General features: G+C 37.5%; 1 protein-coding gene across 1 annotated transcript in view; it reads right to left on the reverse strand.

Annotated features, from left to right (window-relative positions):
• The window catches only part of myo10 (myosin X), a 138,807-nt gene that overhangs the window by 96,847 nt on the left and 25,086 nt on the right, over positions 1-16,874 (reverse strand). The window lies entirely within an intron of this gene.

Genomic DNA, 16,874 nt, shown 5'->3' on the forward strand with positions numbered 1-16,874 from the left:
ACTTACATATAAAACATTTATCTTTTAAAACCATTAGAACTGGACCAGTGATGATTATTCATTACTGGTCAACATTTAACATTTGCTGGAGCTTTTCATCTGACTTCTGCTTCAGGAAGCTCCAAGGAAGATTTTTAAAGCCTATTTCTACATGACCTAAGAATAGTCGTAATATATGTGTTTTTGTTAATGGATAAGATTACAAAAATATGAAGCAGTACTCAAAAGCAAACAACCATATGAATACAGAAAAGACGAAAAATGAGAGAAAGCCATTTGGCACTTCTGGCTTGCTTGACTGTTAGTAGCTCACTAATTCAAGGATCTCATCCTTGCTTTTCTTGAAAGCACCCAGGGAATCCATAACACAGCTATGTAGCTTGTTCCAGACAGAGACTGACTGAGACTTTTTGCGTATAAAAATCACTGTTCTTGGGTTTAAAATTGCATCCTCTAGTTTTAATGTTGACTCAGTGATTTTAGTCTGTGAAAGTAGGACATTCCTCCAACCCTGAAATCGTAGAAGATTTTTATATCAGGATAAAACGTGACCAAAAAAGCACAGGATATTCCAAATGAAGTCTTACTAAGGGGGTCCATAAAAATGTGCAAAATTAATTAACAACAAGAACAACTTGATACAAGTTAAATATTCAATTCAAAATTTACTATTATCGTTGCCTCTCATCTGTACTCATACATTGAATGTGTCCCTCTGCTGTAAAATGAAACGTTTCATTTTACACTTACTGACACACTGCAAATTAAATGGAAAAATACTGGAGAAGCAAAAATAAAGCACAAGGATTCTCAGGATAAGAATCCTATTCACGATGCAGCTACAAGTAGAAGCTATACAAATGAACAGCCTATCTGAGGGATCTAAATATCACTAATATGATGCTAAATACATACAACTTGGATTTTCTTGTGTAAAGTCAATATGATCTTGATTATCCAGAATACACACCATGGTTCCAAACGCTATCAGCTGAGTCTCTCAAACCACCTGTGTTAAAATGGCACTTACACTAAAAAACATGGACAAAGTTGGAAAACTTAACTTTTTTTTAAAGAACGGCATATCAATCGATAATGAAAGTACATACGTCGAAGATATGTTGAAGCAGAAAGTTCAATTTCCAGAGGGGGGCTTAAAAGCACCATTCCTAACATTGATTAGTATTGTCTGCCCATTAATCTGCCGACAACTGGGGAGGAATTAGTTTTGACTGCAACTGTCAGATATTGTTTGTGAAATGCTCAAGTGTGAAAGCATCCAGATATATTAAAGCAGAGCTGTCATATAAAACTGTGTGTCAAAAGATATTTGACACATGAGAGGATGCGAGCTCGCCCATACTTTGTTTCACGGCTTTAGAAAAGGTACAGTACATTACAACAGTACAGCACTATATTCCACAAATTTCTTTTCTGCAAACAATTACTAAGAAAAACAATCGCTGGGATGGAAAAACTCTGTGCAGTAGGTGAATACATTCAAATAAGGTCCATAGATCGTTTTCTAATTATCTTGGCTTTGACCAGGAAATGAATGGTGTTGCAGGAAGTGATAAGAAGCCAAGGCTGAAATACAGAAAGTCTACTGCTTTTTGCAATGGAATGGGTGCAAGCCACAAGCACCTACTACTCCACTCTGTGCAGCGGCTCTCAAAGTCAGCAGAGATGCAACAAGTGCTTGAACTTGGATGTGAGCTGAGATCGTTTTTATTAGCAGAGAACAGCAACCTCACACATCGTTTTGAAAATCCTGTGTCGATTCTGAACTTACTTGTCGGATATATCAGGATAGCAAAAGGCTCGGGATCTAAGCACATGAGGCCAAGGAGGATCTGGATTTCTTCCAAATGTGCAGTTTTCACTAGTACAATTTGTCTTTCAGGATGCTCCACATGATGCACAAGCCGCAAATCACAGGCATGAGGAACATTTTTAAGCTGGATATTATTTTCTGTATTGTTAATACAGGAAAAACATACAGGGCAGTGATGCAGAATTTTTTTTTAATCTTTTTGGGGTTGAGAAACAACATTCTCTAGGGTTTCTTACACATTGCTTTCATCCTACCTGTATACATTTTACAGGTCCCAGTTACATTAATGGCTCCCACCCCACCTCAGCCCAGCAGATCGTTAATCACTGAGCAAACTGTCTCACTTAGCAAAACAGAATTCTTGATCACCAAACCAGAATCATTTCCAGAGATTAATCTGTCTCTAGTTCTTCTATATTTCTGAACTTGCAGTCGACATACAGTAACTTTGAAAAATAGATTAATTTAAGATTTATGATGCCTAACTATGCCTGGTAGTCACTGCCATGCCATCTCGGAAGTGTACAGGGTCTTTAGGGTAATGACTCACAATACATGGAAAGAAACCAAACCAAAATGGGTTTACTTTACTGGAAAATGCCTGCCTAAGTTCTCAGAATACTATTAAAGCTTTGTTATACAAAATTAAACAAGATAAGGGTTGTCAGTTTCAGGATGATGGGTTTCTGCTCAGCCAAATTCCACAAAAAGCAACATTTTGACGACCGATACAATAGAAAGCTGGAAAGCCTTTTAAAACATGTAACTCAGGACGCTTTTTTTGGATAAAAAACATCAGCGAAATTAATGAAATTTAACAATAACACTATGGTTGAGGCCGTGATACTAAAAGAGAATACCCAACGGAGGTAAAAATCTCGTTTATGTTGTTTATTTTTTTATTTGTTGTTGACAAAATAACTGTAAAATGTTATGCCATCTTCATGAAGGTTATGCATTCAAATTCTTTAAAAGTAAGTGTGGGTCCAGTATCTTCCCATATTCATGAATGTTCTATTTCCCAGAATGCACATGGAATTTGACTGCCATCCTAATTTGTCTCTCTTGGTTGTTTCTGAATAGCTGTTTTTTTTTTGTAGTTACAGAACATGCTGAGTGAAATAACACTCAGATCAGTTTTGTGAAATTACAGAGGAATGTTACTGAAAGGGGTTTGTCATGCATGCACGGTACTACAGTTTCTTAAATGTCAAAACCACATGTGCTAAAGACTATGCTCAATTTGTGTCAATGACCCCTTAATGTAAAATCCATATGTTATAGCAGTTTGTTTTCCTTAAAAAATGGATTAGTAACCTTTGACTTCCTCTGACTGGGCTACTAACCTCTGAACCCCAAAGAGCAACGACAACCAGACTAAATGTTTACCAACTGCAGTACATTCTGAGGAACTAGTGAAACATTTGCAAGAAAAAGAGTCCTGTGAAGAGGCCGACATTTTTTGTCTTCAGTGTCAATACAAGCTAATCAATAAAACATCGACTTGTTGTTCTGAATCACATAAGATGAACACTGCCAAAATGCCTTCACTTCTAATGTTACACACACTGAGGTAGCCTTTACATGTGTAGTTTTTTCATTAAACAGATACATGTAGTTCAAACCCAGAAAAGAATATTCCGATTTTAACTAAATCTTGTACCATTGCTTAACACTTGACTTTGGACTTTGGTCAGATGATGCTTCAAACCCATTTCCAAAATGCGATATACTGTACATTGCAGTCTGTATGTATTTGGACAGCGACACAATATGTGCTGTTTTGGCTCTGTACTCCAGCACATTGGATTTGAAATGAAACAATGACCATGAGGTTAAAGTGCAGAATGTCAGCTTTAACTCGAGGGTATTTACGTCTATATTGGGTGAACCATATAGGAATCACAGCCTCATAGTCATTGTTTTATTTCAAATCCAATGTGCTGGAGTACAGAGCCAAAACAGCACATATTGTGTCACTGTCCAAATACTTATGGACTGCACTATATGCATAATGATCCAACTGAAAAATTAAATTTCTATGAATATGACACTGTACATGTTGCAGCACATACATTTTACAGAAGATTACATTCCCCACGTGGGTGGTGCCACAGTATATGCTGAGCATCAAAAGGAATCTATCACTTAAAAATGCAACAAACACACAAAGTTATTACCAGGGAAATCATAATTTTTGTAGCAGGTGCATTAACATTTTATAAGACAGACATGATACAGGTAAATTGATTATACTGATAAACATTTGTCATGTCATGGCTGATTAACAGGGGACCGCAGATGATATACGTGTGGGATTCAGTCCTATTCTTTTTGTAAAGCCTGAATAATGACATGGCTGTTTACTGGTTTCTGAGTTCTAGGTGTCATACATGATCCAAACTCACCCTACAAATATTTAGTTGGACTCTAAAGTCTGGCGCGTAGAAAAACCACAAACTAACTGTCACATTCTTGTTTCAATTGCAAGAATCTCGCTGTTACACAACTAGCATATACTGTACGTTATCTGCTGGAATGTTGTCATGCGAAACCTGTATAAGGGCCAAAAAATTGAGGTCGGAAGATTTGATCAATGTATCACTGTGCAGTCAGGCTTCCATCCTGTTGACGTGTCTATCAGAGGGCAGTCCCGTGACTCATCATCTCCTATATCCTGGTCTACCATTGACAGACTGTGTCTGGCTGTAATGTCTTGCCAGGTAGTGCAACAATGTGCCTTAATACAGCCCCCAGTATACCTTTGGCATGAAGGTGTTTTTCTTTTGGTCAATACAGAACTCAGGCCCACATCAATCACATCTCTGCAAGTGGAGTTCTGTAGCAGCCACACAGTCCTGCCCTGACCATCACAGCTGGACCTCCCCACAGATCTTGGCTGTTTGTTATGACTCGAGGACGACCAGATTGAGGCCTTTTATTGATGATCTACGGCTCAGTGGAATGTCTTGCCTGGTTAAAAACGTCCGGCTGTGAAAATTCCAGCCCAGGAAAGACACTGCGCAGGCTTATCCCAGCCGCCAACATACTGATGGCGTGAAGGTGTTCTCTGGATAAGCAGAGCATATCGGTTCCATTCTGTGTTTGTTTTTCTTGGTTTACGCCATGCTTGAGATTCAACAGGGCAAATCACCTGAGACCAATTAAGTCATGTCAAAGTCATTTGTGTGGATCACCGTCGTGAAATCAGGAAACCAAAGTGACATAAAAAGATCTTCATCAGGAAACCAAAGTGACATAAAAAGATCTTCATCGTCATCCCAGTTTCGTATACTTTAAAACCTATCCTCTAAATGCACACATACATTTAAGTTTCTCCTGATGATCACATCACTCAATACATAAAGGCAATCATTCAAAAACTCAAAAAGGTAAGCTTTATGGCTGAATCCCACAAAATAAGACAAATTATGCTCTTTTACATTCCCAGAGGTAAATTATACCGACGTCCCTCTGAACCCAACCAAAAGATCACAGGCTATAGTGCGCCTTTGTGTTCAACACATGTGCTCAGCTTTCCACAGGAGATGTAAGAAGAAAATATGGTGATGGATCTTGTTGTCAACATAATTTACTCCATGCTAGATAGATCTAACACTTCCAAACCACCTCAGGCAGCTGGGGCCCAAGTGGCACTGTTGCTCTGAGGCATACACCATTAAATGACATCCTTTGTGCTGTACTATTAGGCATATTAACAGACTCCCTCTCCCCCTCCTTGTCGTGTGTCAGCAGTCACCCCTCCTCGGCCCCAGTTAAAACACCCAGCAGGAGCACACTGCCGCATTGTTCATCACTAATCCCTGCAAACTCCAACAAACTCAAACATCGCCTGCTATTGACACACGAAAGGAAAGCAAGCAGAGCTGACACCTGCACCTGCAAGACCTCTTGTCCATTCAGTAATTAAAAGGCAGCTGTTGCCATGATAAGTCCAACACCAGAGCATACTATTCCCCAATCTGTAATGGGTGCACATAGTCGGCCACAAGTTACTGCACAAAATGCACAGAGGTTCATAAGGAAAAAAGTTATAAGGAAAGGTTCCACATCTTAAGGTTTTTTTTTCTTCTCGCCTGCACTAGAGGTTGGAGCTCTTGATTACAGTCACTTTTTGTAAAACACTTCATTGTCAAATAGAACTGATAATATATGCTAAAATATACATGTATGTTTTTAAATATTACTTGACACGTTTTTCATCAGCACAGAACCACAGTCTAGCAGCACTGAACTGAACCATACTAGTAAAACGATGCATTTAAATAGAAGATGTTTAATGTGATTGTGATCTACTGACTGAAGACACCTATAAAATCTACAACACTGTGCTTCTTCAGTACCAGGGTTGGAGACCACTGGTGTAGGGGCTTCAGGACAGGTTTACCTCATGTCATTACCTGACATGTACTGACTGATGTTGCAATGCGATTACTATACTGTATATGTGGCGTTATTCATTTGATGATGTAAACCTTCTGTTTTAGTTCTTTTGAGGAAAAGAAGCAGTGATTGTGTTACATATGTGTTAAAGTTAGACACCTAGAAAAGCGCTTCCCCCAGAAAAAATCGGATTTCATGGAAAGAGATGACACTATGAAATAAGTCAGCAGTGCTCGAGACAAAGAGTATGCCTGTGCTACACTAGTAATCTTACAGCTTCCTACTTAAGAATTGCATTCCAATGTGTACTGAAATGGAATATGAATTGACATTTAAAATTACACTATATTATACACTACAGAAAGAGAGGAACAGAGCGCCCCATGCTATAGAGAATGTAATAGAGAATGTATACTATGAGAGAAGAGCATGATTGGTATATCTCTTTGGTACATTACATTGTCTACATTGAGCTCCAGCTAATGCTCTATTAACCCTTAAGTGAACAGAAGAGGTCTATTTGAAAAAGTGGCATACCTAAAGGCATTTAGCCCATTCTTTTTATGCTTTCAGACTACAGGCTTACACCTCATAACTCACCTGCCTGCTTCCTGCTTTTCTTTCGTGCATAATGGCAAATTAGTTTGTGATCAAACAGACCCCACCTCACTAGTTAAAGGTTAAGTACACACTCACAGTCCCTCTAAAATGTACACAATTCTTATTGAGGATTGGATGGAATATCAAAAAAAAATCCAGAGTCTAACTGCTTTAGTTCTCTTTCTTTTCAGTTAGGTACACAAAGTGAATTATAGTGTGTGTTTTAAAAAAAACACTTCCCTCCACATTCTAGATGACACAACTGCAGTAAAGGTGATTGATGAATTTAACACCTGTTGTATAACTGAGATAGAAGTGTATGTGTTTTTTGTCTACTTTTCTAAGCAAATGTTGAGCTTGCAGAATCATACTGAGCAGCAGTGTTAAGTTTCTTTTGGGAAAAAACAGATAAAGATACAAAAAGATAAGAGTTTATACTGTATAATAGTATATTTATATTTTATATTACATTTAGTATAAGACTATACTAAATTTAATATTTAAGAAATCACATGCATAGGCAAGGAATTCTGAGCTACTAGGAAAGTCAACTACAACACAATTCTACAATGATTTTCTTATTTATGAAAGGGTGAGGTATTCACCTCCACATGTCCTTGTTAGTTAAACTATGAAGGTTAGTTCTTTAAAGTCCACATAGTCCACTCAACTCACAATCAGAGAAAAAAAGGCAACAGCATAAAAGTACAGGCAAGCTGTTTCTAAAGGCCAAATGTTTTGAAATACAAGTATGATGGACACCTCTGAAATACACCTACTCTCTTTTTTGTAACACCGCGTAACATGTACACTAAATATTCTTCACACCTGAAGAAGGCTCCACGGCTGAAACGTTGCATTTTCTTTCTGTTCTTTTCAGCATGGAATAAACCCGTTACCTGTTCCTTTGCAGCCTACGCATGCTGACGCAGCTACCTACTTTAACACTACATACAACTAACAATACAAATAAAATAACAATGAAAGTAGAAAAGAAATACCAGCTTTAGAAAGTTTATGCCTTTTTATCATAAGGGATTAATTAGAGAAATGAAAAAAAACTGAGCACCTGTTAGTAAAGCAGGTGTGGGGTCAAAGTGCGATTTTTGAATTGGTAGAGAAAGTGAACCAGTTGCACATTAACCTTGAAGCTACAGCCAGCTCAGGTCAAGCACAAAGCAGAATACGTGTAGGAACAAAAAGTGTATTTGCATTTTCAACACTGCTCCAGCAAGGTGAGTGACAACTCTGGGGATGTCACCTGTTATGTCTCTGTTACTACAGCTGATAAATTTATTCAGAAAAGAATTTCAGCTTTCTATGCTCAGTGAAACATAGATTGCTTTAGCAGCAACAGACTTCTCCACAACGAACATATCATTCATTATCATTATTTTCTGTGGTCTATGAAGAAGGAACAACACCCTCTCCATATCCCCGAATATAAAAATAGCTAATGATATGGTAAAATGTTACTGTAGCCCTGCACTCAAACTCACACTTCAAGTTAGCATTTTTTTTTCTTTAGTGCGAGAGGCATTCAAATAGGCTATACAGAAGTATCACTTTAATTTTCCAAGAGAAATATGTATCCTGAAGGACTATATAATTATTACAAGTCACACTTTTTTCAAAACAATAACAACCGAAAGAGGAAAGATAAAACAAGTCATTTTGCAGTGCTGTAAACTTAACTTTAAGCCAGAGAGATTTTAGAAAACAAGTGTTACACAAGATTCAGTTTAAACGGCTATAAGCAGAAATATTCCTGGAAGATGACAGATCAGATTCTTCAGCATTAATGCTAATAGATAATAGTTCAAGCTGTCCTGGATGACAAACAGACCTGTTGCTTTGCGCACATTATTTACAGAATAACAGAAATGCTTGGTCAGTTACAAAGGTAACCGACATAGGTCACTGCAGTGACTGTCAGTGTACACATGATGTTGTGAGTACTGAATGTATGGGCTTGATCCTTTATAACCTGTCCGCCCTCAAGTCGTAACCTGTTTCTCATTCAGCAGGTTGACACACACACCAGACCAGTGTTTCTGGCTGCACACGTATACACAAGTTCTTTTTTTTTCAGTTGCGGCGTTCAAACACAAAACATTATAATGTTGTTAGACAGCTCCAGACTTTGGGTTTGTGTGTTATTTCCACAATGATCATCAACAGTAGCTGTTATCTAAACTCTTGATGAACTGTAACTAAAAGTTAATTTAGCATGAAATTCAAACAAACAAAATTAAAACACAAAAACCTTTACTTAATAATTAATAAAAATTGAAGACTTTAATGACTTTCAATATTTTATTATAATACATGCAACATCTGTCAAAAACAGGCCCATGTATTTCTGAATACGTGATTTTCAAATGCATTCATACCTTTGCAATAAGTATTTTAAGGACTATGTTTTGGATTTGAGTTGAGAAAGCTTTTGGTATCTTCTAATAGGTTCTTAAAATTCACATGATATTTCACCACTTCTCCTTGCAGAACTTTAGTTTACACAACCAGCACTTGTGAGCAGCTTTCTATGATCCAAATAGTAACCATGTTTCACCAGGGTGCAATGCTGACCAATCAAGAACACTGATTTTTAGGCTTTGTTAATGTTTTGGTCATTGAATTTGATGCTTACTTCTGTATTGATCTTATTATTTAAGCACATTTGTGACCAAGATATTTTGGCCACAATATCCTTGAAAAACGTTCTAACTCAAGATACAGTACACTTTACACATAAGAAGGGAACCCCATCATCCACTATTAAACACACAGTAACCACAAGGGTGATGCGCAGCAGTTGTTCCAGCAAGCTCACAACACAGCAGTTCAAGCGTAGAAGAGAAACTGCTTCACCAGTAGAATAAAGGGAAAACTTGAGCTAGTCCGGATTATTCAAGATCAGGAGAATTTAGCCAGGGCACCAAGTTAACACCACTTATTTTTTGAAGTACCGAAAGGGTTTTAATGACCAAGTAGTCAGGACCTTAGCTTAAAGTCTTATTAAAAGGATCACACCTCCTCCATCATTGAGTCATCACACTGGGACACTGAACCAGTTTTACTTAGAAGTCTTGATCCCAGTACTGATCGGGCCCATCCTTGTTTGCTGAGCTTCAGAAATCTGATGTGGTCAGTTAACACCGCTGTTGTTTAAAAAAGCTCCTAATTTTACATACACTACAGTAAGAATGGTCCTCTTTAGCACATTTTGACACAAAGCCTGGCAAAAAGCTGGAAAACCATCCTTTCTGTAAAATATCCACCACACACCAATCACTGAAATAGATATTTCAAGATTTGATTATGAACAAATTAATAATACATGTTCTCACTGGTGATTCCCCGGTTCTTCAAAATACAAGAATTGATGAACAGCTATCATTTGGTGTTTAAGTAAAACAGCTGCAAAGTTGTGGTAAAAAAAGGACTACTGTTATAGATTAAGATCTTTATACTTGCCTCATAATTTACAACCTCAGTCCAACCCCTTCGCAAATAAATAATTGAATTAAAAAGAAATGCTTATAAATAATGTGCAAATATAAGCTTCATGTCTTGTCATCACTGCTAAGGTCCCTCATTGAGAAAGCCAATGATCTTAACAATGAAAAAATGACAAATCTGGGCTTTCAATGACTATATCACAAATGGGAGTTCTATTATTATTTTTATTAGGCTATAACTTTGAGTGATATAATACTGAAAAAATACAAACCTCAGATGTTTATAACTTTTTTTTTAAATCAGCTAAAAGCACACAGTTTCCTCTCAAGAGACAGGAATGGACAGTGATGTTCTTTACTAGGGTCATGACTTTAAACATCCACTGAAAACAGCCCTTTTCCACCCTCAAAAGCAGGAGCTGAAAAGAAATATATAAAACAGATCTTAAGAGTATCTTCAGGTCAGTCAAACCCTGTGGCTATGACACACTGGTGGTTCAGGATTATAAATCTACTGCTTTCATCACACGTTCTAAGGACAGGGTCTCCGTGCCCTTATAAACTACAGACAGGAGACAGGAAGTCTTTCAAGGATTTCTGTGGTTCAACATCAAACTAAACAAGACTTGAATTGTTTCACTTTTGAATGCAATATATTTGGACAGAGAATGAAAATGAATCCAAACCATCACACGGGTATGTCAAATCATTCACTTAATTTTTTTACATGGAATGGTAAAAATATATTTCATCATGAAAAATGTAAGGAAGAGATATTCTATACCTCCAATAAATAAAAATCATCGACAGTACACTAAAGCACAGTGATACAAACCTATGGGTTTGTTTTATCTTGATTAAAATTGTTTTATAAGTTCATTAAAAATCAAATACAATTTAAATCCAAAATTAGCATACAATTTCAGAAAGCAACATATATATCTTTTTTCAGGAAGATCTGAAAAATGTGTTTCAAGATGTATGAGTTTACACGACAGAGTACAACATTCAACATTCATATAAAAAGTAGAATTACTGTATGTCTATTTCCTGACAGATGGTTTTTTTCTAACCAACACAAAAATTAAATCTTTTTTTCAGTCTATCGACTGAAATAGACTATAGACAGTCAGTATATTAAACAATTTACAAAATTAAACTGCTTCCCGATTTCCAATCCTTAGTAACTACTGTTAAATTATACAAACAATCCTTTGGTAACTTATTATGGAGTGTGATATTCCCTGCACTCATTTCTACATATGCAAAGTAGATAAAAGAAAATGACCTCTTTGATACTTGAGTGGATACAGTACCTAAAGACACTAACAGTATCATAATACTTCATAACCCATAAGTAACTTTTCTCATCACATGACATTTTGGGACACAACATGAAAAGCAGACACATAATATATTGCAGTTCCTTACGGATGTATTTTATCATACTGTAGCTTAGTGCCCAGTGAAAAGAAAGAGAACTCATTTACAGCTTTGTGAAAGGCACAAAAAATGACTGTGGCCTGGTCACTATTTCTCTCTATTTCAAAGATACTGTATTTCCACTGTATTTCAAATCCTGCCCACAACTTCAGTCTCCTGATCTTGTCTAAGCACCGTCTGTTAACAAGCTATGCAACTTAAAAAACAGCACATTGAATTCACTGCTATACAACACAAAGGAATGTATACAATGATATACAAATATCTGGAAGTACAAGATGGTCACATTTGTAAAACACCTATGTTTGCATGGGAAAGAACATACTGACTAAACTAAAGAGCAGAATTATTAATCTGGCAACAACACACTTGCAATTTGTCTGAATGACCCAAGAAAGTCTCACCAGTAGGACAGGGCCTGAGCCCAGCACAAATCAGTAATAGGGAGTCCTGCAAAGGGATGTACTGAAAAACAGTTTTGGTTTGACCGAGAATAGCCATCATGTTAATGATCAGGCAGATCACCGCAGGGACGGTGTTAACTCACAAACCACTTTCTATACCGAAGCCCACAGTCGTTACACTGTAAAAAAAGATCATTTGGATGAGATGTACAACTGAGGTCCTGACTCTCTGTGGTCATTAAAAATCCGAGGGGGGTTCTTGAAAAGAGGAGAACCTGGCCAAATTTACAATCATGGCCTCCTAATAATCCCCATGCCCAACCTTCATCACTCTGTTCTCCTCCTCCCTCCTCACTGATAGCTGATGTGGGGTGAGCGTTCTGGTGCTGCGGAGGGGAGTCCCCATTACCTGTACAGTGCTCTGAGTGGAGGGTCCAGAAAAGCCCTATATAAGTGTAAGGAATTATTATTAGTATTAATTACTATACGAATGTTCCCCCTCTTTGATAAGATGAGTAGATTTCAAGACCTTGATTCACAGGGCAGAATTTACAGTTGCTTCAAACACCAAATTCGACCTGCAGTGACCTCCTAGTAAATCCAAAACTGCATCATACATAAAAAAGTCAAAGTATCTGAACTTTGGAAGATGAACACTTGATCCTTCAACCTAATTAAGTGTCCTCATTTGTTCACAGTATGTTTATGTGTTACCAAAGAAATTAAAAACAAACCTTTTTATTAGACATTCATTGTGGGCTTGGAAAGCAGAGGACAGATTTTGCTATACAAAGATATGGGGCACAAAATTATTTTCATTTTCACCCAGTTAATTTTTCAACAAATAAACCACAAATACAGCTGTATTTCAGATAATATAACATGGCAAAAAGGCTTTAAAGCCAATAGAAGAAACCTTTTCTACTGCCAAAGTTAAGAAAATACTTTAAAATGCAATAACATCCTCTTTGTTTGAAGCTAGAATCTAATATCCACATATCATTGACGTGTCAACAGGGTTTACAGTGTGGAACAGAGTATTGAAAAGGTTCCTTCCTCTTGTTCAAGGCCATGCTGACAAACTCTTTTGTGACGAGCATAACACTGCCTACAAAAAACAAAATCTGTTGACTAACGCATCCCTTTTCTTTTTACCATATTGCTAATCAGCAGCTTCCATGTAATATTCATCTTCACCCCAATTGTCCTTGTTTAGCATTTCCCTTTTTTGTAGCTGTAGTCTATGAGCCGAACACAGAATGCCTTTCAATATCAGATCTTCTTCGTATTGGGTATCTGTTCTCAGGGACCAGGGAACATCATAAAACACAGTAGTTCAAGAGTTGTGAGATGTGAAGGTACTAAAACTATACTCACAAATCTAATTCAGTTAAACACCAACAACGAACTTGAATAATACTGAAGAGGGAATGAACTGAACACTAATTATGCAATCAGTTATTTTCCATTTTATATTTAGGCTGGATTTAGACTTAATTTAGGAGGATCTGGGAAATTTTGCTTTCACTTTCACAATAGAGAGTGTTTCCTGTCACTCAATGGCAAAAATTCCCAGTTAAATACATTATGGTTCCATTTTGTAACACAATAAACTATAACAAAGTCCGAGGGGGGTGAATACTTTTGATAGCCACTATAATTTCACAAAATAAATGCTAATATTATAAAACCTAAAAGTCAAGCTGAACATCTGGTAATGACATCAGCTACAGCCCCCAGATTCAAAGTGTTGGAGTGAGATAATAAGTTGGGGTGATGTCTCTCAGTCATCCTCAGTGGGACTAATTATTTGCATTTCTGGTTCATTGGAATTGGGACCATGGGTGGCTAATCTTTTTTGCAGCAGCATACCTTGGTGTAAAAACTGGACAATTTCCAGTTTCTGTGGACTGTTTTTTCTTAGAAGTTGTGTGTTCCTCACAGCCGCACTAACTGAAAGATGGCCTTACTATATCCAGTCCCATGCTATTAATAAGCTTTGCACACTTTCTCTCTGCAAAACCTGGCCTGGTTTTGATACAGTAGGTATCCATTTTACCATGTTTAATAGGGGGGCACAGGCCACAATGTAAATTCAGTTTTAGAGTATGTCTATTTTCACCTCACAGTTAAAAAGTTCTTTTCAGCTACCAAATCCATGTTTGAAATCAAATATCCTCTACTTACTGGCTCAGTTTATACACACAAATATATATAGACAGAGGGAAAAGAAGGAAAGCTCTAGAGAAACAATTCAACACTTCTTTGTTGTCTAATTATAGTCTTTTCAATTTTCCTGATTTTCAGATTCTCCTTATAAAAATGTAATTATAGTTAAAGAAAGGGCTTAATTTAGTGCAATAATGGGAGACATTATATCCCAGCTACTCATATGACAGCACTCTATGTGGTTGATAGCACGCAATTCAACACAGTTGTTCCTAACTGTGTCTAAGTGCAGCTGTGGAGTTACCAGAGGAGGATTACAATGGTCGAAAATAAATTGGAATATTTCACAGTTCACAGAGTACATTGTGAAAATTACAAATGATGTATGGCCTTCACAGCTTAGGAATTATTTAAATACAAAGGCCAAAAATAAAAATTAACTTATAAAACATTAAGAAGCAATGAAGTATGTAAAGGAGCAAGTCTAGAGTGGATACTCAGGAAATTAAAATAAAAATTGATCTTTAACAAAAGAAGAAGCCAATTAACCTTTCCAGCTTTCCAATGTAAGATGAACCCCAGGATACATTAAAAAAATCATTACATGGCTTGTGAGTTCGGAGAATTCAGCTGTCTTACACGGTGTTTGGTGACGTCTGAGAACGAGTACTAACAGGTTATTATCACAGTGTTGAAATGTTCCATTTCACAAGTTCATTCAGACGTGTTCTCTGCACCTATTTCCCACTCACGTCACAATTGGCCTAAAGCCTGCTGTCAGTACTCCTCAAGTGTGAGCTTAATTAAATGGCATCACAGTGTGAGGGGTACATTTGGCATTTCATAACGGGGACTCAACCCCCCCACTCCTTCTCTCTCTGTAAGGACCGGCTGCTGGATTCAAGGTACTGTATAACACCACTAGGGCACGTCTTAAAGCTTTGCATGCAAGTAGGAGAAATCTAATACCGTGAAGCCCTGACCTTCTCCCTCTTAGCTGGTTTTATGAGGAAATCTCCAACTGCCTTCAGGGGCTGACAAACGATTCCTCAGTTTGCATGTCTAATAATTCAGTTTTTGATTCTACTGTTGGTGACTGCATCATAAAAAATCAGCCCCCATTTTTACACACATTCTGTAAGAGGCTGGGGAACAAACTCCTGTCAGAGAGTAATCTGAGCCCTTCACACACTCTTATCAGAACCAGTTTACACGGCGGCTCTCTTATTAATGCAGGAAAGGCCTATCAAGTTAACACTTGTGTGGAACCTTTAAAGTCTGGAAAATCCCTCTACACACCGCTTGACTTTTCTTGACATTTTTTTTTGGTTTAACTGCTAAAGTAATCCGCTATAAAGTTGATCTGTAGAATAAGACCTTCTGCTAAATCTCTTTCCCCTCATCAAACCACTTATGCCCCTGAAGGGCTACATTATTCTGAAATTATTTTTAGTAATACAACTAAAGTTTACGGAAGTATTTTTAGATATACCATCAAACTCATTGAATATATTCTCTTTTATAGGGCTGACTAAACCTGTGAGAGTTCACCGGTTTATTGTTGTATATTAAAATTATGGTAATGTCAGGGGCAAGTAGAAGCAAGTTTTTACCGATTTCCTAATCTGACACATATAGGAATTAAAGAGTGCAGCATTAGGAGAAGTGATGAGAAAAAAAGATTGACGTTGGGTCATGAGGTTGTGGGTGGAGTGGTGGCCCTTCGGCTACCCATCTGTGCTTATGGCTGGAAGGTTGCTGGTTCAAATCCCGTGGCCAGCAGAGGAATCCTACTCCGTTGGGCCCCTGAGCAGGGCCCTTAACCCCAGCTGCTCCAGGGGTGCTGTATAAATGGCTGACCCTGCGCTCTGACCCTAAGCTTCTCTCTCCCCGTCTGTGTGCCTGTGTGTGTCATGGACGGCAAGCTGGGGTATGCGAAAAGACAAATTCGTAATGCAAGAAATTGTATATGGCTAATAAAGTGATCTTATCTTATCTAAGCTACCTGACATTGGTTAAAAAACTAAAATTCCTTTGTTCAAACCAAAAGGCATGTACTTCACTATCTATATGGTACATTGCCACCACAGTTAATCTACAATAGAAATCCAAGGCTTTTTAAGCAATGTCAACAATGAAATCCTTCTTCTTTACATTGCATTGAGTAATTGGAGTGCTTATGATGATCTTCCATTGCTTCCCAGGTTGCAATGATTCAACTGGAGTCATTTCAACAATATATGTTCATTCTTTGCTGTTTATGAAAGAGAAGAATGAGGAAGAGGGCCCCATACACCACCTGAGAACATTTAGCATTGCAGTTGGTTATCATCAGCAGCAAAGCAGATAATTTAGAAATGGGGTGAGACAAATCGCTCCACTTAAATCCAATGAGTGGCTTTCCACCGCAAAAACTGGAACCTCTACTGCAGTGGTGTAATTACATTCAAATTGATTATTAAAGACTAGATTTTCATAATAAAAGGGATATGATCCTTGTTATTATTCCTGCATTACCAAAAGTTTAAAAAAGGCCAGACAGCTGTCTGAATGTAATAG

Source organism: Atractosteus spatula, chromosome 6 (assembly GCF_055471065.1).
Source record: "Atractosteus spatula isolate fAtrSpa1 chromosome 6, fAtrSpa1.hap1, whole genome shotgun sequence".
Classification (NCBI taxonomy): Eukaryota; Metazoa; Chordata; class Actinopteri; order Semionotiformes; family Lepisosteidae; genus Atractosteus; species Atractosteus spatula.